We start from the raw sequence: 26,396 nt of genomic DNA on the forward strand, positions 1-26,396 counted from the left end.
TATCACATCATTTTTATTGGTCTGTTGCTCATGCCAGTTTGAGAAGGTCTCCATTGCCTTCTTGCTAGTGGGTCTTGTCCTTATAAACTACAAAAAATTGTTTTGAGGATAGATCTAGAGCTGCACCTTGGCCCTATTTTCATTATTGATAGGCTACCTTGTGCTCAACATCAATCAATATCATGGGTCTTTGACTGGTTGGTCTCCGTTGTGTTTGACATCAACTTTTATTATCACACATTGGGATTCGTGCAATGCCTTGGTTTCCATTTGACCCTATCGGCGGATTCCTCACCTCTGTGTTAGCTTTCATTATTGGTTGGTTTAGAGGGTTTCTATCGTGTGTTAGCCACATTTTCTGTATGCAGGAAATGTGCTTCGGTTGGGTTACTACATCTTTGTTCATCTGATTCCTTCCACATTATTGTCCTATGGGTTACACTCATGCTAGATTGATGAAGGATGCCTTAATGGCTTCCTTCTAGTGGATCTTTTCCCATCGACTTCAGCCCATTGCTCTGGGAAAGAGATCTAGAATCCATTTTGTAGTACCTTAGGGTTTTCAGTCATCAGTGGCAAATTTCTTCACTATCAACAGTGGGAAAACATGATTGTCTCTTGATTGATAGATTCTTTCAAGTGTTCGACTACAGATCATTTATTCACACTTGTTAGATTGTACTGGGTACCTTGATTCTCATCATCATTATTGGTGAGTAGTCTCACATTTGTTTAGGGTATACATCAATGACCAGTAATTGAACGGTTTCTCACATGATCGGCTTCAAATCATTCATTCCCATTGTGTAGAAATGTGCCACGGTGGTCAGTGAAGACCTTGGGTTTGCATCAGCATGTCTTGGTTCACTTGTCAGTTGCTCTTGTTTCTACTAGTTGACACCAGCCACATTATATGTTTCAGTTCCTTATAGCGACATCTTATATGCTGGCACTTGAGTTGCAGTGTAGTACCATTTACTCCATCATGTTCACTAGGTACTATTTGGATCATGTTCTTGACTTCAGTGATTAGCTTCATACTTCAACATCATTGATCAACTCCTATATGTGATATTTAGACATGTACTTTCTTGATTATGATCAGATGATCCATTATGTATTTTCAATTCCTTTATACCTATATGCATATTGGATCCGCTTTGTACTTGACATGCATACATGCTTTACTATTTCTGAGCATGGGTATGCCCACCTCAGACAACAATTTATTTCTGATCTCTTTCGATGGCTTGTCAGGATGAATTCTGGTGAACTCCTCCTCGGTCTCGACATGATTCCTTCCATACACTTAATACATTTCGGCCATCATGTACCCCTTCTGACCTCATATATTAGAGGGAATCTGTTATAGCACCATTTACCACTCTTGGTAGATCTGATGCTCTGATTATGGCCTAGGGAAACCCTTCCTTCCAGACTTGGTCCAAAATCTAAAAAATAGTGTTTTATTCCCTATACGCTACTTTTCCCTGTGATAAAAGCATGTACATGTGGGTCAACATATATCCAACCCACGTACATATGTTAAAACACTTAAAAAAATTAAATTTCCTTAATTTTGAGTAGAGTTCATGGGTTTTACCTGTTACTCACCTCCTATTTCCCATGGCCCAACTATTTCCCAACTGAAAAAACTAAGTTGTATAAGTATAAATAAACCTCCATGGGAAGGCCTTAAGGGAGAAGATATGAGATATTGATGCAATAGTGAGATTATCCTTGATCGAGTCTGACGAATCCCTGTGCCTCCTGCACTCCCCAAAGCTTCAGGAAACCCTTGTTTCCTTGTTATAGATATCCTCCATCTTGCTTGAGATATCCTTGTATTGGTGATGGAGGAAGATTGTTGAAGGCTGGGAAAGGACAAATCCGGAGGACGGTTCCGCTTGGAGCCGGAGAAGGACTCAGGTCATATTTCTCCACTTTACTTGTAGCTAACTTCAATAAAAGGAATGATGTTTTGTTTCTGATATTAAATGTGTTTATGTATCAAAATATGTTGTAATATATTTATGAATCTTATATTGATGTATAATTATTCATTCATTTTATGATTTAAATTTAATATCATGAACATGCTTTATGTTTCTACCATTGTGTATGTTCCATTTGAATAATTTTCAAGTTCCTAGAACATCAGGAGGAGTTGAGGGTTTGTACCCTGCGGGGATCTACCCAAACGAAGGACATCTGGGTAAGGACATTCCTACACAATTTAGTAGAATAAGCATTTTTTTTAATTACATGAGCATTTCTTGTTGTAGTTTTCCCTCTGCTTTGTTGGGGTTCTTAACCTAAAGCCCTAGGGTGGTTTCACCTGCAACACTTTGGTTCAGAATTTTCTATTCCTACTCTCATCTCATAGGCTGTGAGAGTACCGTGCAACTTATCTATCTTGATATCCTTTAGATTTTGCATTTCCTCAATAGCTGAGATTTTGGCATTAAATCTCATGGGTAGAGATCTTAATACTTTCTGAATGATCATCTCTTCCTTGACTTCTTCACCAAGTCCTCTAATCATATTAGTCACTTCATCAACTCTGAGGAAGTAATCTGCTATGCTTTCATTCTCATCCATTCTCAAGCTTTCAAACCTCATTCTGAAAGTCTGAAGTTTCGCTTGCTTGACTTTGTCATCTCCTTCATGACTCTGGTTAAGTTTTACCCACACTTCCTTAGTATACTTACAATGCATAACTTTTACAAGTTTTGATTGACTAAGACTAGCGAAAATGGAATACTTGGCTTTACCATTGCTCAAATTAATTTTTTTCCATTTGCATCAGTGCGACGAACATTAGGGACATTGTAGTCTACCAATACTGAACACCAAACATCTACTCCCAGGGACATAAGATACACTTCCATTCTCACTTTCCAAAAAGCATAGTTGGTCCCATCAAAGGCTGGTATCCTACTTGATTAAGCTTCTTGACTCTCATGCCTAGACATAATTCCTTATAGATCTACCTTCAAGTCCTTATAATATTGTTGAAGGAACGTCACTCTTATACCATTTATTGGAATAAGTAATTGCTGAGAGGGGGGGTGAATTAGTAATTAAGAAGCTCTATTGTTTTTATTATTATGCTTACAGTCCCTTCTTATACTCTTTTACTTGTGGGATCATACATTCACAAAAAAAATGAACCAACAATATTTCAGACCCACAAGTTCAAACAATAATCACATGAGAAACCTACATTTGACAAAGTACTTTTCACGTGGAAACCCAGAGGGAAAAAACCACCAAATATATTTTTTGTTTATGATGTAGTTTAAGTACCCACTTAATTACATCTATTTATTTGTGAGCACCCACACACAGGAGGCACCGACCCCCTTTTGTTAGCAAGCACCAATTTTCTAAGGCACCGACCTCTTTGATTGTTTGCTAGCACCCACTTGTACAAAGCACCAAGTCCCTCATTTTGTAGTTCCATTTCAATCTTACCAGAAGCACAATGTGAAGCACCAACTTAATGGATTTGTTGCAAGCACCAACTTGAAGCTCCTTGGATTTATGCAAGCACCAAATTGTAGAAGGCACTAACCCCCAAGCCTTCTCAAGAACCCACTATAGATGTAACCACCAACTTCCTGTATGGAGGATTCAATATAGACTCAAATTGGAACTCAGTGTTCTCTGTAATTTGTCAACCAATCTACCTGATATCATCTCCGTTCTTTGCTCACTCTGCTCACTCTACAACAACATATAGATCTTCTCAATAACAATCACTCATCGCAGTCCATGCAACTCTATTCTCTTCTCTTCATGAGAAACACTCAGCTCTCAGCTGTTTTCTCTCCACGGCACACACAACTCTTGTCCTTCTTTCTCTGCACAGGAACGTTCAATATTTCTCAAAGCACATGAAATTTCCACCTTTATCACAACAACGCAGGCAATTTTTTCCTTTCTCATAGCAGTGTAGGAAACCTCCACCTTTCTCACAGCAGTGGAGGGAACTTCCATGTTTCTCACAGCAGATAATCTCTCGGGATCTCTTACCTCTACATAGGCACTCTCGACCTTTCTCTACAAAATTGGCTCTCTCTCAGCCTTACATAGAAGTGTACACACACATAGATTTTCCACTTAGGTCTCTTGCAACTATGCTGCTTTCCCCATGTACTTAGGCATTGTCATCCTTGCTGTTGTAGTGTCTCCTGTCTGTTTCTTGTCACAGTGCAGAAACAGTGATCGACCTTACAGTTCTTCATCGCCTGACTACATGGAGCTCCATGCTAAGACATTAACCCTCAGATGGCCTACACACTACTTCATGAGTCCCATACTTTCATTTAACTCACTGAAGACGTGCATTGGAGCACAGAGGTGGCTTGTATCACCTCAAGGTAGACCCAACACTCTTTCCCAAAGATCATGGTTCTTTCTCCCTTGACCTAGCAATCTCTGACAGTTTCCATTACTCTTGAGACCAACTCTTCTATTTTCTCATTCAACTCGCAACTACCGACTGATACACCTTTAAATATCTGTAGTGCACTATCATAGAAATTCCATATCATAACTTCACAATAGTGCAATTTTCCTGCCAAGGGCCAATATTCCTATGCTACACTCTGTGCACTTGGCTCTATGGATTTGCATGACCAATATCCTTTCCAATATCGAAAGCTCCCTCAATCCAAAATTTTCAATAACCAATTGTTCTGAAGTTCCCATATCCTAATCCTCTAATTGGCAAGCTCCTTCTCCTTAGCCCTTACCGTGCTTCTCACCATAGGACCATTTCCTGTGACCTACCGTTTAGCATTAAGGTGTTAAGCCTTTAGATTCCTATCCATAGCCATTATTCCTTTGTCAACTTCTCTACACCCTTAGTTCTTTGGCCTCTCATGACCATGTGCCAACCCATTATTGGAATCCATCTATATCATAACTTTTCAATACTCCAACTATTCTAGAGCTTTGATTTCTTCAACCTCCGATCAACGACTTCCGATTTGATTTCATCACTCCACGTGGTGACTCCTTAGTGGTGACATGTGTCACCCCGTTCTAGCCCATTCGCCTACCCAAAAAAGTTGAATATAACTGCCATGTGTCCTGTCGTACTACCACGTCATGCTAACATCAACTATTTACCTTATTGGAGCCAATTAGATCCTGCCATGTGTTGTTATCAAAGCCAATCACATGTTGTTGTATGTCCTATTAGAAGAGAAAGAGGGGGACCCATCAACCTTGGTTTTGCATTGAAATCCTTTGTTAATTCTCTTTTGGCATTCCTTGGCATGTTTAAAGGCTTATCAACACTTATCGATATCACAACATTTTAAATGTTCCTCACTTTACAATGTTTCGATATTGCAATCTTTGATATGTTGATGTTCCAATGTGTCGATCTCTAGGATTTCGATATCCTCCAACCTCCAATACAACCTTCTCCCATGTATCACACCTCTGATATTCTAATATTTCCAATATGTCAACCTCTGACATTCCAATGTGTTGATAGGACGATCTCTAGAGTTCCGATCTGCTGATGCGCCGATACGCTGACGTCCGATCACTGGTGTGTGGATATAATGACCTCTGATCGACGATTTGCCGATATGATAACCTTCAATATTCTGATGTGCTGATATGTTGGACCTCTGATATGCTGATTTGCTAGATGTGGTGATTTTCGATATCCTACACCTCCTATATTCCAACCTTCTTATGACTTAAAGTCCCTGATCATCGGCAAGTCATAAAGTTTGATCTATGAGTCCATTTTTGGATTTCCACATATCGTTGGAAATTTCTTCCAAATCAATTTCCAATGGAGAGGGTTCGATGTAGGTTTTGAGCCCATCAGCTACTTGTAGGATGGCTCCAAGCTCTCTGACACATTATTCTCCTTCAATCTCTATATAGCTGGAATCATAACCACCACGGTGATCCTTTGCATGAATCCTACAACTACCATGGAATTCCTTCTAGGCCATCATTGACAACATCTGTTGTGCTAGGCATCCAAGCTAGCATGGTTGAAATCAATTCCAACACTCCTGCCAAGAGGTAGGAAATTCTCCTTCCAATAGTTAGGAAATGCCAACTGCCCACCACATCTCCCTAACATGAATGTTGCATCAATTCCAAGACACTTTTAGATGCCTTCACTAGGCCACTATCGATCGAGATAATGCCAACTATCCAACAGGGCTTTCAGCCCCCCTATGAACACCCTGTTATGCTCAAAGCAATGTACTATGTGTGTGCCTTTTGTTGAAAGAATATAACACACACCTAACACTAAAAAATTCATCAGTGTTCCAAAAAGCTCATGGATGCATCAACAAGTTTATCATCAACTACAACACACATCATGAGCATCTTAGCAACATCATTTTGGCCAAGGATATGAAGTAGTAGGAACAATAACAAAAAACCTAGAAGACCTCTATGTTCAAGGCTATCGGTAATAGGACCTCCCACATATTATCACATGTAGCTTCAAGATCATCGCTAACAGCTTTATAACCACCAAAGGAAGCTTCAACAATCATATTGGCAACCTCAATATCACCTGGAGAAACACATCAAGGGTAAGGCTAAGGTATGTAATCCTCTAAAACTTTCCTACGAACGTATTTTGGCTTGAAAAACATTGTAAGTGTATGAAGGAAAAGTTTTTTTATAGCCAAAATTAGTAGCACAGAAACCTTGACCTTATCTATCCATTAGCTTCACTTTTCCACCAAGACACCATCACATGTGGGAGAGGAACAAGACAAAAGTTAAGAGGACTTGATAAAGTGGGTTGTAATCATTTAGTTGTGATGGAAGACAAGGAGTGTGAAAGGGTAAGTAAGAGCCAGCTCAATTAACAAAAATAACTCTGAAAAAAGCCATGAAAAAAGCAAAAACAAATGAAAAATAATAAAAAACAAAGATAAAAAATAAAATGGTGGACCCACCACCTCTTAGCATGCAAAGAATAGTTGTTACAAGATTTAGGTTGGTTGCTACAGGAGTACCACTAGTGCTATAGGAAGCACAAAGTTGCTACAGGAAGGGACATAACTACTATAGGAAGCTAAAATACTGCTACAGGAAGGAATTTTTTCCTAGAACAACCACCAGAGCCTTGGGAAGCAAGGAAATATTCGAAGGAAATGACATGGGTGAAAATACAGATGCTGCAAGACCAGAACAAAACTGCTATAATAAGAGAAAGAACTGCCACAGGAGGAGAAAAAAATGCTATAGGAAGGGGAAGCCACATCAAAAGGTAGATAATAATACCTCCAAGAACTCAAGGAGCCTAATCCACAACCTGACCTTGGATCCTACTAAAAATTCATTGAGGATGGGAGTATTATACCCAGAAAAGCTGCAATACCACTCCACTTTGAGTTGGAAATGGAAAGTGGAAAAACTAATAGATGGATACAAATTACAAAATCCAAGAAGGCAGAACATGTGGGCCTCATGGAGGAAAAATTGCAACTAATGGGTAAGGAATTGGTTAACTTGAGGCTAAAGGAATAAGTAATGAAGGAGAAACTATAGTTAGAAAACAAGAAGCTTAGATAGAAATTATAGGAAAAGGAGGTACAACTTGCCACCGTGGAAAGTGTCTCCATGAAGGCCATTCAATGTAGGCAGCCATCCAAATCATCTTACATTTTCCCAAAATAACAATGAGGTAAGGAAGAAAATTGCAGGGCAAGAAGATGGATAGGTTGCTTAGAGCATGAGCAATAGTTTCAATAGGGGGTATGATGGGCCTCCAAATTAGAAACAAATTAGGCCCATCTAGCCTTTCGTAGGAACCTAAAGGATATATTAAATATCTCCTTCTACACTTAATAATTTTTTTTGGCTTTCATATGTTCTTAGGAAGGTTTATACATAATTGCATATTATGTGCCTAATATTATTTATTTTTACAGAATATTGAGATAATATGGAGTAAATTTTAAATGAGATAACGTAGGAACTTTCTCCCTACTACAAAATGGACCAATATTGGATAATAAATGAACTAAATATCATGAAATTATTGAAAAATTCTAGAGCTCCATTGATTGAGAAAATCTAGGGATGTGTTCCCTGTCATTTAATGAAGATTCCTAGTGTTGGGAACCAGGTCAACTTTTTGAGGGATTTCGGAGGGGAAAATTTATTCCTTCGAAGGATAATTCTTCCTCATCTATTTTTATAAGTACCAATTCGAATTTTCCTCTAGGGGCATGTGTATTTTAGTTTTATTGTGCAGAAAACTTGTTATTTAGCAACTCCTCTTTCATTTCTAGCAGGGATGTACTTGGATTGATTCAAATAATGAATTTTGGTGCCATTTTTAACTTCTAAAGCTTTTTTTCCTTCATATGACTCTGATTATCCTTGGGCTTGGCCATCCCAACAGCCTTAGATCCCTCTTGTACAATTTATTTATTTTCTTTGAAGGTCTTTTTCACTTGGATCTCTTATTTTTGCATTTACTATTCACGCTTCTATTGTTGTAGGTTAAATGATTGGAGTGACCTATTTTTTAGGGTATTTATAAATTCACAATAATTATTAATCATTTAAAAATATTTTAAAATTCATATTCATAATTGAGGTACCTAGATTGGTCTACTAGTTCACAAATTTAGAATTTCTGGAAGTCCCTTGTAGAAAATTAGTAGTAATTTTCTGTTATTTTTTATAATGTGTTAATAAAATTCATTTGAGTTGATTCAACTTGTATTGGGTCATAAAATAATTAAATTTAATATCAAAAATTATCCCATATCATTTTCACTTGATTAGGTTAGGCATTTGGTAGGTTAAGTAGCTCACTAATTCCTAAATGTTTTCCTTTTAGAGTAGTAAATTTTTGCTATTTTTGGCACACGTTAACAGGGGTATTTTGGAGTAATTCCACTTGGAATTGAGTCCTAGTAAATAATTTTAATTTTATTTACTTTTGAATTTGGAAAGTTTTCTTACTGTTTTAGTAAAACATGGCCTCATGTAGAACCTCCCATAGCAGTCCTATATCACATGTAAACTTGACTAGATCTATTCCAAAATCTTATCTTTTATCTCTTAGTCTTGAATAATGACCCATATTCTTTGAATCCATGATTTAGGAATACCAAATACCACTTATGACTTGGAACTTTACCCTTCAACACATCTCAAAAATTTGGGTTAATTGACAAATCTATGAATTTGATAACACAATAATGGTTTCCCTAATTTCCACATGATGTATATAATGAAATTTGTCAATAGATATAACATATCTAGAATGCAGTGATTCATTGCATTCTCTTTCCCTCATGCATGTTAGATTAGTTTACTTTCTTTATTCTTAATATAAGGTTTCTATTCCAAGCACCATTATTTCCATTCCATAGACTAGGATTCCTTTTCAATGCAACTTTTACATTTTGCAATTAGGTTAGTGTTTGATTCCATGATATTCACTTCATTGCATCAGATCAACGAAAGAAGGATGCATTGCATGCTGCACATAAAATGCTGACACCTCTTAATTTTTTACTGACCTCAGGTTCATAATTTAAATTGGTAGCCATGGGAGTTGTAGCATTCTTGTTGCAATACTACGGCTCATCAACCACTTTCGTGAAATCATCATCCAACCTTTTTTGACCTTCCTCTAGAATTTCATACATTCTCGAGGGATAGTCCCAAAATAGATGGCCATGTTGATGATAGTGATCACATATAAATGGAACATGTTTATATTCTAATGACTAATATTATATTTCGCACTAGATTTCCAAGTCGATAGACTCTGACAAAGCTTGAGAGATATGCATGTACACATAAATTCTTGCATAGGACATGTTTTTACCCCTTCTCTTCACTTCTGAAATTTTAACAAAGTTACCTAGATATTTACCAATATCGTCTAGGATTTCTGAAATCCAAAAATTTGTTGGAAGAGAATACATCTTGACCAAAACTGTTTTAGCAAGAAACTCTTCTTTGTACATCTTAAATTATTCCTCCCAGTGCCTAACGAATCAACCAAGATTATTCATAGAGTATGGACCTCCCTTGAAAACCCTTACCTTGTCTTCTAGGCTAGAAAATATGTCTGTAAATAAACCTTTTGGGCCAAACCTTAAGTCCACCTCACCTTTCGGCTACCATTTTTCTAGATCCACTTCTAGATTTCCTTTTGTGTTAGCCAACTCCCCATAAACTTACATATGAAACCATGGTCTTCCATATGTTTTTTGTGTTCTTATATACTTTTAGGTGGGATGAAAAACTTTGTTTTGTGTGTTGTTTTTTGCATTTTTTTGGGAATTTATTGCCCCCCTCAGTCTCGATTTTCATTGAGCCCCAAAAAATAGAGAATCTTTGGATGAAATTCCATTTACAATGTTGTTTGATCCTCTCATTCCTTTATGCTTATTTTCGACTACCATATTCTTGAAGGAGGGCTTCTCAACACTCCCTCCCCACAAATCCATGATGTCTGCTAAGAATAATTGATAGAGATTCAACCTTCGAAACCCTACTCAAAATAACCTTCAACATACCGATAAAAAATCCACGCACTATTAAACCTTACCACTTCCCTCGGAGCTTCCACATAGTCACTATATTAAAAAACTCAAAATAATATAATATGTATTTTAAAAGAATAATATAGTTAAAAATAAATTTAATATGAATCTAAATAGATGGCTTTGTTGGAATTGATTTATATATTTTAAAAATTTTAAAATTAATTTTCAATGCTTCTTTTATTTTTATTATTTCAGTTGTATTAGTATATTTATGTTTGGCAAAATTTCAAGTATAGAAATTTATAAAGTGTAAAAAATTGTGTGAATCTTATTAATCCATAATATGAAACTTATAAAATATTCAAATTTCTAATGACTATATATACAATTTTTCTAATTTTTGTTGACTTTTACGATAAAATAATTTTGTCCTATAAAATTTGGGTTAATCATTTTTAAGAAAAATGGAAATTTGGGTTGTCCTATATTAAATTTATTAAAGTGATTCCACAATAAAGTTATTTTCTAAAACATAATAAAATCATAGTCATAATAGGTTATTTTTATTGAGTGTTTCATGTTAACACTTAGAGAGGAGCTAGTTATTGGGTTAGGTGGTCATTAATTTATGTTTCTCTCTAGTGCATAGTCTTGTCACACTATTTGTTCATCTTCACCTTGAATGATATTATATCTAAATTAGCCTATGGTGCATTGGGGGGGGCATTGAGGACTACAAAGTCCTCTTAGGAAATCATATCCCAAATACAACCATGAATATGTGTTCTTACAAGTGATTGAATTTTATTTTTCATGTGAGATTGGATCTATTTGTTACTTATTATTACCAACCTATTGGTACCCTAGGTTTCCACTAATTCTTTGTATTTCAAATTTTATTTCCTTTATTTATGTTCCTCTCTAGTGTATGACCTTGTTACACTAATTGTTCTTCTTTCCCTCAAATGGTGTTATATATAATTCAAGACATGGATGCACTGGGAAGGGGGATTGAGGACTACAAATTCCTCTTAGAAAATCACAACCCAGTTGCAACCATGCATATGTTATACTGCAAGGAATAAAATTTGGATTCCAAAATTATATACTTCTTATTGTTACTATCAACATCTGTTATGAAGCCACTTTCTTTTTTCGCAATATATTTGATCTATTTATTACTAATTATTACAACCAATTAGTCTCCAAGGTTTACAATATACTCCTAGTTTTCTTTCTTGCTTCCCAACCCCATATAGATAAACTCAAATAACAATGAGTTTCAATGGTTTGGTGCTCACATATTATTTAACACATCAAGTCTCTTGTTTCACACATAACAATATGATTTGAGTTATAATGTCAATTTACCTTGGTAGTAGAAGAGATTGAACCAATTCCTCTCCCTCAATGACTAAATATTTTTCTCTCTACCAAATGCACTAAAAAATCAAAGCTTGCTTCTGAATTAGCCATACAATTCAAACCCAAAGGGGAGGATCACTAACCAGGATAGTGGTAAGAGATCTAGAACTTAACTTCCCTCTTTTGGTTGTATAAAAACACATATGCAGAAAAATAGGTGTTGACGTTTTTATACCATTAAATCAAGATTATCTTTCCAATGTGAATTCAAATGTGATGATGTTCATGTCTATAAACTCCTATTTCTCCACCCAACTCATGGTGCAACACATATCACATGAATTTGTGCCTCTCAACAAGGTTCCAAGGTTCCTTGGAACATGTTAGATGATTTAAATTCTCAATACCTATTAACTCATTAGTACCATGAACCCTCTCAAAAGAAACCTAGAATATTAATCCTAAAAATATTTGGTTATAAATTAAGTATTTCAATATATTATTAGAAAAAATGTTTTGTAAAATTAGTTAGCGCTATAATGTAAAGTTAAGTATTTTAATATATTATTATAAAATTGTTTTGTAAAATATATTAACACAAAAATCTAATAATAGATATTTCAATATATTACTATTACTATAACCATAAAAATTTCAAAATTATTAATATATGATAATTAATAAATCTTATTTCATATGTATACACATATCAATAATGGACAAATAATTTAATTTTTTTTAATGTTTTAATTGAAGAAATTATTTATTATATTATTATAATAAAAAATATGAAAATAGAAATAGAAACAATATACGTTTTAAAAACGATAAATAAAGTATTTCTAATTATAATGGTAGGAATAATACGAAAAATATATGTATTAAGAATGGCAATAATAATGATTATATTTTGGGGTTATGAATGTTGAGGGAGTGCAAAGAAGGGGGTTATTTATGATTTTGTGGATAGAAAGAAAAAAAAATTATTTGAATTTAGGGAAGAGAAACCATTAATGAGGAAAATCATTTGGTGGTATATCAAGATTTAATCTTACTAAATGATCAAGATGTAAGATGTAATGCATGTAAAAATTGCAGTAAATTCCTCCACTATCGATCACTATTTGACTAATTCCTTATTCAAAATTTTAATTTATCTCACCTCATAAAAATAATTATTGGTATATCTTATCATTTTTTCTTTAATTTCCACTAAGAAAGTTTTGAGAATCGTAAATGCTAAAGTTGATTTACAAGATAGTATGGGATTTACGTTGAATGAAGGACACACAAGAATAAACCAGGGGCATACTTTCTATTTTCCCATGTTAGATGCATTTGATTTATTCATGGAGTTTCTCAAAGGCATCCAAATGTCTTATGATAATTCCTCAATGAGACATGCATTTAGTTCACTTACAATGCTCATTGACTTATTTAATTCTTCTTATACATGATCTAATGAGGGATTCAAAGGACGAGTAGTTTTTTTTTTTTTTTTTTTAATTTTAATATAAATATTCTTTTAGATGGGTTCACTATCATTTTTTCGTGTGTTTTTCTATTGGAGTCTTGGTATTGAAGGCATTTGGAAGCATTATTCATGATGTTAGCTATAGATTTGTCTCGGTGAAGCATTGTCAACACATCTTAATTTTTTTGGGTTTCTTTTTTTATGGATTATTTTCTTTCTTTTGTGGTGGATATGTTATATTTTTATATGGTCTATATTGATGTTTCATGAATTGAACATAGAATCGCAATGGGACAATGCCATCTGAAACTAGGTGTTGCCTATGTGAATTAAAGGAAACTTGGAGAGGACCACAAAAGTGGAATAAAGGTGTGGTAGATGTCCATTATGGTATAACAAACTCAAATTTTAGGCGGTTTATGTTGTAGGAAGTCTAGGAAAGAAATTAGTCATTTGAGGATAAAATAAGACATGATACTTTGATAGAGATTGCTTCTGAATTTTTGGCCCTAAAGGAATAAGAGTAAGAAGTTATTACCTTTATGATTATCCCATGTATGAAATACCTTAAGTTGGATTCCATCTCATACTTTTCAAATCTTTGCTTTCACAAATAATGGCACACCTTGGGCCACCACACAAAATTATGTTATTCTTGTGAGGAAAATTACTCTTGTGAAGAGGTAGGTTCCTCCATAGATATGCACCAAATCCATGAAAAAGAATTGAGAAACCACCTAATGCTCCCATATATCTATTCCTTCAAAGACATTACAAGCTTAGAAATATAATATTGTGAAATGTGTGCATGTCTCTTATGAATACATCTGTGATCTTGACTGGTTGAGGATTAGGAGATCTTGCTTCTATCCTTGGAGATCTTGTTTTAATTCCACCACCTATATCTTGCACTTAATATACAAATATGAAAAAAATTCATTCCAAATGTTTGAAAGATAAGATAAAGTTCATATATAACTTAGATCGCTCAAGGCAATCTAGATCTAAACATATATGAGACAAAGAAAATGTGATTGGAGGGAAAACAATAGAATCTATATTAAGAAATGAAGAAATTATACATTTAGTGTAGGAAGACACTTTGTGTCTCCTTCAATACAACTCCTCCTTGGATTATGCTCACAATTAAGGAATCCTTTTGATAGCAAGAATGTTCTCTAATAATTTCAAGATAATTTACTTACATGTATTTTTTCCTCTTTTCTCCCTTAGGAATGGCTTATAGAGTTGATGAGGAGAGTAGAGGATGTATCTAGACCATAGGTCATATAGAATTTATATTATGGTATAAATTACAATGCCATTAGATGTGGAAATTAAAAACTTCTCAAACTAATCTCCTATTGAATGAGAAAATCTAGAAGACTAGACAATTCATCTCTTTGCACTCAGATATATCAAGCAATAATAACCCCTTTTATAGGGACAAGAAGTGATGTATCATTCCTTTCCACGGGTAAGGAGTGATGAAGATACTAGTTTTTGTCTTTTGATGTAAAAAACTAGTGTCTTAATTAGTAGGTAAGTGGGTCTATAAAGCTGATAGTTAAGGTAGAAAATAATACTATGAAAAATGCTCCATAATGTGTGAGGTCATAAGAGAAATTGAGGGAAAAAAAATTACAATTCTACAACCATTATGGTGGTGCAAGGAAGCAGTTGAAGCACAAGAAACTAGTTAGGACTTGTAAAAATTTTCAACCATTCATATAGATCATCCCTAAAGTGGGATACCTATGATTTGTATAATAAGTAACAAAGCTTGGCCACCAATATAATACACCATTGATCCGTGGCATGAAATGCAAAGGCATAGAAACAAAGGAATACATTGGTTATCCATGTAATAAATAAATATATCATAACCAACAGAAAATAAAATGCAGATTCATGTCATAGTATACATTAGGAAGAAAATAGACATGAATGCGAGTGCCCCAAGTGGTATTCAATGTGCATATCATAGTGAAAAATTCCATTTCATCTTGGGGGCGTATCATAAATAAATGGCATGCTAAAAACACCAAGGTATTCGTCCCAACCTTGACGGAATGATTATACCTTATGTAAACAGAAGAGTTGATGTTAAGCATGATATAATGATATCGATCATTAAGGTATATCATTAACAAAAATGAGGGGAACCGACAATGATGAAAATGTACCCCAAGGTACCTAGTACAATCTAAACAGTGTGAATAGAGTATCTAGATTTGAATTCTTGTAGATTTTATTGAACATGAGTTAATGAGGTAAACCCATTGTCAGTCATGAGGAAACTTTGCACTGATGACTACAAATTCCAAGGTACTAGCAAGTTTCTTGATGCACTTCTTAGATACTAAATTGACATTGATACAAAGGCATTTGCTGAAAGGGAATTGATGTATACCCCATCTATTTTTTGAAGCATACACTATGTGATGATGTGAAGGAATGGAGTCATTTAGTACAATTAACATAGGGATAATTGACATGGAAGGTCAAGAAAACTAAAATTTCTGAATTCAAGCTTAAACTTCCCTTGAACATATGAGACATCACATTGGAATGTCTTTGCAATATCAAATCATGAGCACCATATGATGTCATGAAAAAATGAAAGAGACATTTAAGCATGTTCCATAATTATTATAAGAGTAACCAAGGTTAGAGGAGAAAATGAATCATTTGTGTAGTACAACTCCTTGGGAAGCTATATCCCAACTGTAGGAACATGATGCTAATGGGTACCATGTTCAAGGGTGACATGACTAATGGATACTAGGTCTTCATACACATCCCAAAGAAAAAAGGCCATTTTTTTTTGTTACCTCCATTTATTAATGATCATGAATAATAATATAGGTAAACTAAATGGTGTATTTTGTATTCAATACTAATGAGTGGAAAAAAGATTTAAAAGTGTACTTGATAAGGCGTTTCCTTTGAGGATTAAGGAGCTTGAAGAAGATGTAGTATTTTGGTAAATGATATTTCTTTTTTTAAGATATTAACAAGCCCTAAAAGGAGTTAAAAATATTCTTGGTAGATTTCTCATAGTTTTATGAGCATGAGAATGAAAAAATGTGAGATTGTCATGTTTCAATGTTTAAATAACATGAGAAAAACAAGAAGGAAGCTCATAATAGAGAAACAAGTGGCATAAAGGGTACACATCTAATTCCATTTGGGTAGAAGTGACTTAATCATAGTGAAGAAAAAATTATGGAAAGGTAAAATCACTTGTCACAATGATCTCTCTAGGAAAGATGAGGTCACAAAATGGAGGCAATATTGATGTAAATGACAAGAGGTCAAGCGTGATCGAAGTGGTAGTAAGTGAGGAAAAAAAGACATAATAGTAGGCACCGAGACATTAGAAGTGATATGGATATGCAACCATAAAGAAACATTCAGATGTTTATGATCCTCCTTGGGATATGGCTAATAGCTAGATGAAGAGAGAAAAATATGGCTCAAGATCAAGTCATGGTGGGTCTATAAGAGTATTACTAGGCCTATAATGTCACACGGGAACAAAAATGGAAATCAAGTGCTACTCTAAGGTTACCATGGAGCACATTCATTCCCACTCAAGTTACAATGTGCATCATGGATGGGTTAATGTTGCAACCTGGAGGGATAAAACCAGAGGCACATTCATGACAACAAAGACACTCAATAATACAAGTGAGAATGCAGGGAAAGGCCTACCCCTATATGTTGATATTAAAAATAAACATCTCATTTTTAGTGGATATCACCATAAATATGCCACCCCATCTGGTAAAACCCGTCTGGAAATACTAGACCCTTTAAATCACATAGAGAGCAATAAAACATCGATAAGGCAAAAACACGACCATGTTTTTTTTTTTTTTTAATAATATTTTTTTAGCATTTTTAGATATGATGTACTGACTATGTGTGTTTCAACTATTAATTATGATATCAAATGTTATGATTCTAAATCCAATTTTTTTGTACAAAAATGTTTATATTAATGCTCAATTATTATGACAAATTACATCAAAGGTAGAGGACTAATGTATGTAACCTCTTGGTCTCACCATGGGTGTGCCTATGATGAAGTCCAAGGGAATCCTACTTATATATGTCAATAAAACACCAAACATGATAAACATCAAATCAACTTAACCCACATTGAAAACTAAAACGCAATCACATCACACACCAAACCAAGGATAAAATGTGTAATTTACAAGGTATGGCATAGTATGATAGGTTATGCCATGTAGTTACCACTATTGGAGATAGGCCAAGGATTCCTATTGATGTATATGAACTCATTGGAAATTGTCAACATCATATAACACATCATTCCAAGGCCATGCCACATGTAGTTAAAGTGCCATGTTCCTAATGCTTCACAATTGCAGTGAGAGCCTAGAACCAAATCATCATTATGAACTACTAGAGGACATGAATGTTGACTATTCTTGTGAGCTAGAATAAATCCTTAATGATGGACACAAAGAGTTACAAGGAACTCATCGATGAGGGGTTTGGAGTAGGAAGTATGGTGGCAATTTTGGTACTAGAAATCCAAGACTTGACTCAGACCAAGGGTGGAACTTCACTAGATAACTCAAAAAATTCCCCTTTACCCAATTCAATATTTTGTATGCTAAGCTTCATTATTTCTAAATCAGGGATAAAATATGAATCATGAGACAAATACACATTTGGCTTATTAGTTGAATCAAAGACATCTAGGATTGCCTCTTCTAAAGCCATCTCAATATTGAGGGAGTAATTATAAATAAGTGGAGTAAAAAGCCATGTGGGAAGAGTAAATTGGTCACATTTCTTATTAGGATGGATTTTATAACTACTTTTAGTAGACGTTTGATCAATTTCCAAGACCATGTCTCAAGAAGTAAAATATGAGCGTAAAGAATCCTTCTTAGAAAAAAATTGAACATTGAGGGTATTGTGTGTTTTAACCCTATATAATCAATTACTACAAATAGATTCTTAATAAAGAAAAAATGATGTAATGAAAAAAACACACATTAGTATATACATTTTATCTTGGAAACCCAAAATTGGGAAAACCAACAAGATTTTTTTCAATATATTTTTTTGTTCAATATTACAATACAATATATAGCTTGTGGAATCCATAAAATTCCAATCCATTTACCATGGATTAGAATACAACAATAGTTCCTTAACTAAAACTACAAAACTATGGGAAAAAAGACCATGCATCCAAAAACCCTTGTGACACCTCCTTTATGCTGAAGAAAATGCATAGTGTGTGTAGATAGTCATGCAAAGAATATAACACACACCTAACATTCTCCAACTTATTGTTTTCTTTCCATACAATGGGTCATAGGAGTACATGATCACCGATCTACAAAAATATTTCCCATTGGTTCTTTATACAAAGTGAAATTCTTAGTGCTCAAAGATTTTTTTAGTGAATCTGCAACATGTTTGCAGCAACAAAGGTTGGTAAGGAAGCATAATAAAAGGCAGAGATGGAAGAGGAAGAGAAGAAATATCTCATTGTAGAGTGCAATGAAGATGTTTTTAACATTGTTTCTGAGTGTGTAGGAAAATGAGATTGTTGACCAATTACATTATAGCTGAAAGAGAAAATGAAGAAAAGGATACAAGAAAGGACATGGAAGTTTCTAAAGATGAAGAAGAAAACATTGAAACAATATTTCAACAATGGAGTCAAGAAGAGATCATATTTTTCTTTGAAGAAATATCGCAAAAAGAAGATGAGGAATATGAAGTGTAAGAAGCAAAGTGAAGAACACAATTTGAAGATGACGAGTTGTGGCAACAATCCATGGTTCAACGAATATTTTGAAGAGGACGTTGTAGAAGATAGGCTCAAATTGTTTTTATAATAAATTCAGACAAGTCAAAGAAAAATCGCAGCAACAATAAGTGAAGAAATATGGAACTTACAACTAGAAAGCACAGTCGAGAATGAAGCAATTTTGAACGTATAGAATTAGGAAGAAAAAAAAACAAAAATCTATGATTGTAAAAGTTTTTGAGTCAATTTTGTATTGTCAACCTAGTTGAGACTTAAACAAGAAGGCATGTTTAAGTTATGTTGACTCATGATTGATATCTTCAAAATGTACACCTTTTCCAATAACATTTTATTGTCTTCAATCATATCTTTCACAAAGTGATATTAAACATCAATATGCTTTGTATTTGAATGTTAAGCCCGGTTCGTTTCCAAGAATATTGTACTTTGACTATCAGAACATATCCTTATAGCTTGCTATACCAACACAATACCTAAAAAAAATATGCGTACTCATATTTCTTCCTTTCTTGCATGAGTGACTTCCATGTATTCCCCTTATGTAGTTGAGATTTCGACTACAACCTATCTCTCTTGCATAAATACTGAGTCTCTTTTGGAAACTGGGACACTACTAAGAGGGGGGTGAATCAGTAGTGTGGCCAAATTATACTATTTTCACAAATTACACATCTCAATAACTTTTGGAAATTATTCATGCATCAATAACATAACATAACATCATCATCAATTACATGAGAAACATATGAAAAGGACACCTATCTTAAATTTATTATAAGCTTCAACTTGATTACAACATTTCCCCACAAGATACTACTTATAGGTTTATCAGCTGGTACTGAAAGGAACTTCTATCCCTACTTGTTTATCAGTATTCATGGAAAGGAAATATTTCCCCTACTTGTTTATCAGTCTCCACTAAAAGGGTCTCTTTCCCCCGCTCATTTATCAGCCTCTCCTGAAAGCGACTTTTGCGCTTGCTCATTTATCAACTTCTACTAAAAGAGACTCTTTCACCTACTAATTTACCAGCTACCACTAGAAGGGACTCTTGACCCTAAGAATTGAAGAACACCCATAGGAAAGAGTTGCTACCTATGATCTACAAGCTACCACTTTTTAGCCCTCTTGATTCATCATTCATCCATTTTCAAACTATAACCAAAAGACATCTTACCTCATTAACAAACAAATTTGATCATTGCAACTGCTCACCAAAATCTCCTTACAAACACCTTCAAAAATTTGTGATTACTGAAAAAGTCACCAAACTATATGCACCAGTAGCATGAACACCCAAAATCACCTTTGATGAACACACAAAAGCAATAATCACCAATTTATCATTCAACTATCAAATATCAAATCTGATCTTTCACTCACCCTTGATGCATACCACCACTATGCATCATTTTTCACCAACAATTTTAAACCTCTCATCTATTAATCATCCACACACACTACTGCTCGAATTCTTCTTTTAAAGAATTTACGAATGATATTTTTTTATATGGAAGTTTTAGTTAACTTGTTCTTTGATCTCTGCATGAATATTCAATTTTTTCCTTTTTCTTGTCTAACCAACTCTTCTAAACCTATTCTCCAAGTATTCTTTCACTCTTTACTTATTAATTTAAGAAATTTCGAGTTAAACTATTGTTTTCCTCAATTATGTTGAGTTATAGGTTTTAGTAGTGATTTTCTATTTTTGGTGAATCTCCAGATCTGTCAAAATTGTTAAATCTATCACTTAACTGCCTGTTCTACTATCCAAAACTATCACTAATATATTAATGCCAATTTAGAACTTTTATTTCTCTACCGTTAAATTTGCCTTGACTCCCAAACTCCAAAAGCTTCCAACTCCTTCATCCATGGCCTTTGATTATGGTCCAAACTCTTTAATCCACAGTGTTGCCATTTATAGTTGTCAACTTGTTCCATCCGAGTGAAAACACACTTTATCATAGGCCCAAAGGCCTTTTAATATGATGTTTCTAAAATATCTACTAACTCATTCATCCAAGGCCTTTAGTTATGGCCTGAAGCCTTTTAATATAGGCCCAAATTCCTTTTAACAAATACTGCTGCCAATTATAACTGCACTACCAAATCTAATGCCATGACTCCTTTTTATTTTAATAAATAGCGCGCTGAAAAATCCATTGATTATTTCCTTAAGACCCTTTTGTTGGCACCTATATTCTTTTCACGCCATAGGACTCGGTGTTGTAATCATTTCTCCAACCTTCAGGCACTAAACCATTTTTAAGCATACGAGGGATTATTTTCCTTTGTAAAACCTCTGCACCCTTGGTATTATTTTGATGAACATAGAAACATGTTCTTGGTGCACTTTACCCATTGCATTAAGCCTATGCCAATTTATAATCTTCTATGGTATTCCTTACAAGATTAGCTATCCCATGGAGTCCTCCAGATGCCTTTTTCATTGGTTTTCATTGTGTATTGTCAGAGAGGAGAGAGAAGGGTCTCGTGGCCCTGTTTTGCATCATATTTCCTTTTTAAAAATTTTAAATGACTCCCAACTTATTCCTATCCAAACCCTCTCTGGGCTGGCATTCCTCTTCTCACTTCCTTGCATTCTTTCTGGGCTAGCTTCAGTGGACTCCCCTATCAATGTGGGGGCCTCTTGCTAAAGCCTTCCACCAATGGTTAAGCCTCTGTTGCACTGTTATTTATCCTAGTCATCTCTCCTATTACATCTTGACACTTTAACTTTGTATCCCCTTGGAAAACCTTCGGGGTACATATGTCAGGATGCCTCCACTCGGATGGTGTTATCCCGCTCATTTTTTTAGAGCACTATATCAAATCCACTGGGGTAATGCTATAAGGTGGGATCTACCTAAGACTAATGATCACACTCTCCATTGATGAGTTTTTCATCCATGTCATCCTAATCTTGTTTTACCTCTCCACTAAGCTTAAGCTGAGTTTGGATATACTGGAAATCTTAGCCATACAACGAAAGTGTCTCCATCCACCTCTAACTCTTCTATTTTGACTTTGGGAGTACTGCATCTTTAACTGGCTCTATCTTTCAGAGAAGGAGGCCATTTCTAAATTTCCACATACCACTAAAATTTTTTATTCTGAGCTCTTCCCAACTAGGTGGGTGCCATCTTCATATGAAAAAGTCTGCTACACTAGAAATGGATCCAAATTTTCTACACCATTCTCATCCATGTTTCTCTTCAACCTTCTTCTTATGCCTCAGACCTGATCTTCTGAGGCATCCTTTTCCTTTTCCAACAATCACAACACCATCATCAATTCAATTTACTTTCCATGCTTTTCCTTTACCATCAACCTTTGCCTTTTCCATCAAAGACAACATATTTCTAACAATCTCCCCCTATGGAATTGATGGCGACACCATGATCAAACAAAACATTAACACCAATGATTCACCAATGATCAAGAAAAGATAAGTGTACTTATCTTATCTCTTCTTCTTTGTGGATGCTTCTCTTGGTGTTTTTCTAGAGGTTATTCTCTCTATTGCCATCTCTTGTTTGATGATAAATTTCTCCCCCTTTGACATCAATGGAAAAGATACTAATGTTCTCCCATTATCAACCATATTCCTTTGTCATTATGATCTTAGGGAGCTACCAACTTCTTCTTCTTATGCTAAAAACATCATGTACCTATGATCTAATCCAGGCAACTTCCTCTTAGTCCTATGAAGAAGATTAAGTTGTAGGGAAAGGAGTAATTACTCCCACTCTCTGCATCAAGTAGTCAAGAGGGATATCTTTCTATAACAACACTATTTTGTGCAACCGAGCCATGATAAAAATAGTTATTTTCTCAATGGCTAGTCCTCAACGGCTAGTTTTCAACGGCAAGTTTTCATCTGCTGACCCTGGACAATGATGTGTCCTTACTATTTATTCATGAAGATTATATGATTTTTTCCACCTTATCCCGAGGATGAAGCACATTAGTTGGTTCGAAACGTCAAACAAATCCTAAAGATATGATTAATCCAAAAGACATTTATCTAAAATATGATGTTGATATATTATTGACTAAATGGATGAAAATGGTGAGTTAAATAGGGAGAACGAAGTTAGCTATATATGAAATAAATTATGCATGCATAGATTGACCTGTGTCATTATACTAAGAATTCAGGTCTAGAAATAATGATAGAATACATGGTTCATATATAGATAAGTTATTTCCTATTATTTAAATCTATGTTAATAAGGAGAAATGATGAAATAAACTCTATTGGAAATACCAAATTTTAAAGATACGATAAAAGGAATGATGATATAGCAGATAGTGAACTGTTATATGAAATTATCTACAGAAGAAAAGTCACTTATTATATATCAAGGTAGTAGAAGGTTTTTTTCCCTTTTAAACTCTTCTCGAGTCTTATGTCTAACCGACTAAAATTTAGTTAATTCATGGAATGATAGGTTTTTATAAAATAGTTATGTTGTGATTTAGAGTATTGACACAATTGATTACCAGTACATGTATAATCCTATAGAAAGACTATGAATGAGATATTTGATATAAGGCAAGATTGATATACTTTATTAGGCATGGTAAAATGAAATAGGAAAATGTTTCTTGTCAATTAATAGAATTATTTCTTCTGGCTGAGAATATGACAGAATAGGTAGATGGATTGTGATTATACTCTACTTATTTAAATCATGTATTTTTCTTCATTTGTATAATAATTAGAAATATGTTTAGTACTACATAAACCTAGTAACTGAAATTAATAGTCTTTGAAAGTATTAGTAAAATTGTGGGATACCTCTATTAGCTATAGTAACCATAGTAGAAAAAGAAAAAAATTATAATAGAATAAAGGGGCCAGTCTTTGTTATAAACATTATACTATAATAGATATGTCTATTTTGTGGAAAAAAAGTAGAATAAAAGAACAAAATATATTATATCATCAATAGACCAATTATAATAAGTTATATATTACAAGCAAGCTACACAAATTGTTGAATTGGAAGTCTGTAGAAGAAACTAATGTCGCATAGAATGTAAGTCAACTATATTCCATATGCATAGCCTTGAAATGTTATATGGTTTTTTAATTTTTGTATGCTACCAAAATATTGAAAGGGATCTTAATAAGCATGCATTTCATGAATAATAAAAATAGAAGGCTTATAAATATTGAAATGAGAAAATTATGTTTATATAATGCTAGGCATAGAGCCTAAACAAGAGCGAGGGTGTATAACATTATGTATATAGTATCATAAAGAAAGAAGAAAAAAACCTTTAGGTTTTGAAATAACTCAAATGGAAACAATGTCCGAGAATACATTTTGAAACGCTGTAGGGTTAAATTAAAAAAAAAAAATACAAAATCTGGAAGCACATATCCAAGCATAATGATATGCTACATTAGTTCAGAAAAAGAGTAGATAATTTCAAGAGTGTTGACCTATAAGCCATTGATTCAAAAAAATTTAAAGTCAAGCATTGAAACTAAAAGGAACAATTGAGAGGAATTAACTCAATGATATTTTTATTTCTTGAAAAAAATTAACTACACATATGCCAAGAGAATAATAGTCTGAAAGGTAAAGATCAAAGTAAGAATGGTTTAGGGACAATTTTTTTAAAAATTCCCACAAGGGGAGTAACCCTGTCAAATCCCTTACAAGTAAACATAACCCTGACAAAACAATAAAGGAGATTTTCTATTTCTATGCAGAGGGGAAGAGACTCGAATGGAGGACACAACATATGAATTGAAGAAGTAAATAAAGGGTCTAGTCAAATTAACCTCAATGGAAGAGGAAGGTTACCTTATCCTATATTTCCCATCAATACGAGAGCCAAGATAGACTCCTTCAGCTTCTCCTCCTTTGTTGTAAACAAAAATATCGGTCAGTGGGAATAAGATATTTAAAAAAAAATTTAAAGAAATAAATTCACGAACAATTTCACTTGAGAATTTTTGTTGCCTCGTGATGATAACCTTAGTACAAAAATTTGGATCTCCACTTGATATGTAATGTGTACGTCAACCCATATAAAAATACTTGTGTGAAAGGACCATTGAATTTTTGTATGAAGAACAACAATAGTGATGAAAGAACAAATACTTAAAGAATTAAACTTTGAAGGAACGAAATAGAGACACTGTTGGTGACAATACCTATCCGTAGTGGGTGAAGGATGAATAATCAAGTTCATAAGAAGATTTATAATAAAAATCCCCAAAGGTAAGTGAAATCAACACACCCTGGTTTGTAGTGTAGTGCCCTAGTCGTATGTTCTAGATGAAAAAGGAAAATGGTTCTTCAAATCATGTTTATGTGTTTGGAATAAACCTAATTCATTTCCACCATTAGATAAAGACCTCAAATTGAAGACATTGTTGACACAAATGTTGAAAGTAAGGTCAAAGGCACGTGAAGAGGTATATCATGGCAATAGTTGTATTGTAAGTGTAACTTCAAATTAAAGCTTCATAAGACACATATTCCAAGTACGAGGTGAAATCGTACTAGCACTACTTCTATTAACCTTTAAACAATGCCATGTGATCCAAGAGGATTCTAAAGGCCAAATTTTTGAAGACCTTGAAACTTAGAAAACTATCTTAAATCGAAGAGATCATCATCCTAAATCCAACGACGTGAATCCAACGACGTGAATGGCACTTCAATATGACATCATATGTGAAAGTTATGGCCCACTAATGTTTTTGTGTAACAACTAAAAAAATTTGCAGACATGACCCACAGTGATGACGTAGCGCTAACATAAGTAGAATGGATGTTGATGTCATCCGTGCATCTACTAACGTCAGCAAGAGCACATGGCAGTACGATCAACCGAGAACCAATAAAGAGGTGACGTGTGGCAGGTGATGTCAGCATGACATACGAAACCCATTCACCCACCCAATCGACAGTACGGATGAATCAAAATGCGCCACATGGGGCCCAATTAGTAGTTGGTTAGTTTCTTAAGGAGGTGGCATTTTTCACCTTTACGGCAGGTGACGATGACCAAATTTTTTCTTGACTAAGTTGTCTAATAACCCTTAAAAAGTCACTGGAAGTTTTCAATAGTCATACTATTTTGATAAAATAATCATCTTTTTTGGACCATCCAACGAGCGGTCAAACCCCACTGGTCGACTCGACGGTATTATATATATATTAAAAAACATGTTAGC

The sequence above is a fragment of the Pinus tabuliformis genome, chromosome 6, assembly GCF_031772625.1.
Source record: "Pinus tabuliformis cultivar Carrire ecotype Pingquan chromosome 6, CPIR1, whole genome shotgun sequence".
Classification (NCBI taxonomy): Eukaryota; Viridiplantae; Streptophyta; class Pinopsida; order Pinales; family Pinaceae; genus Pinus; species Pinus tabuliformis.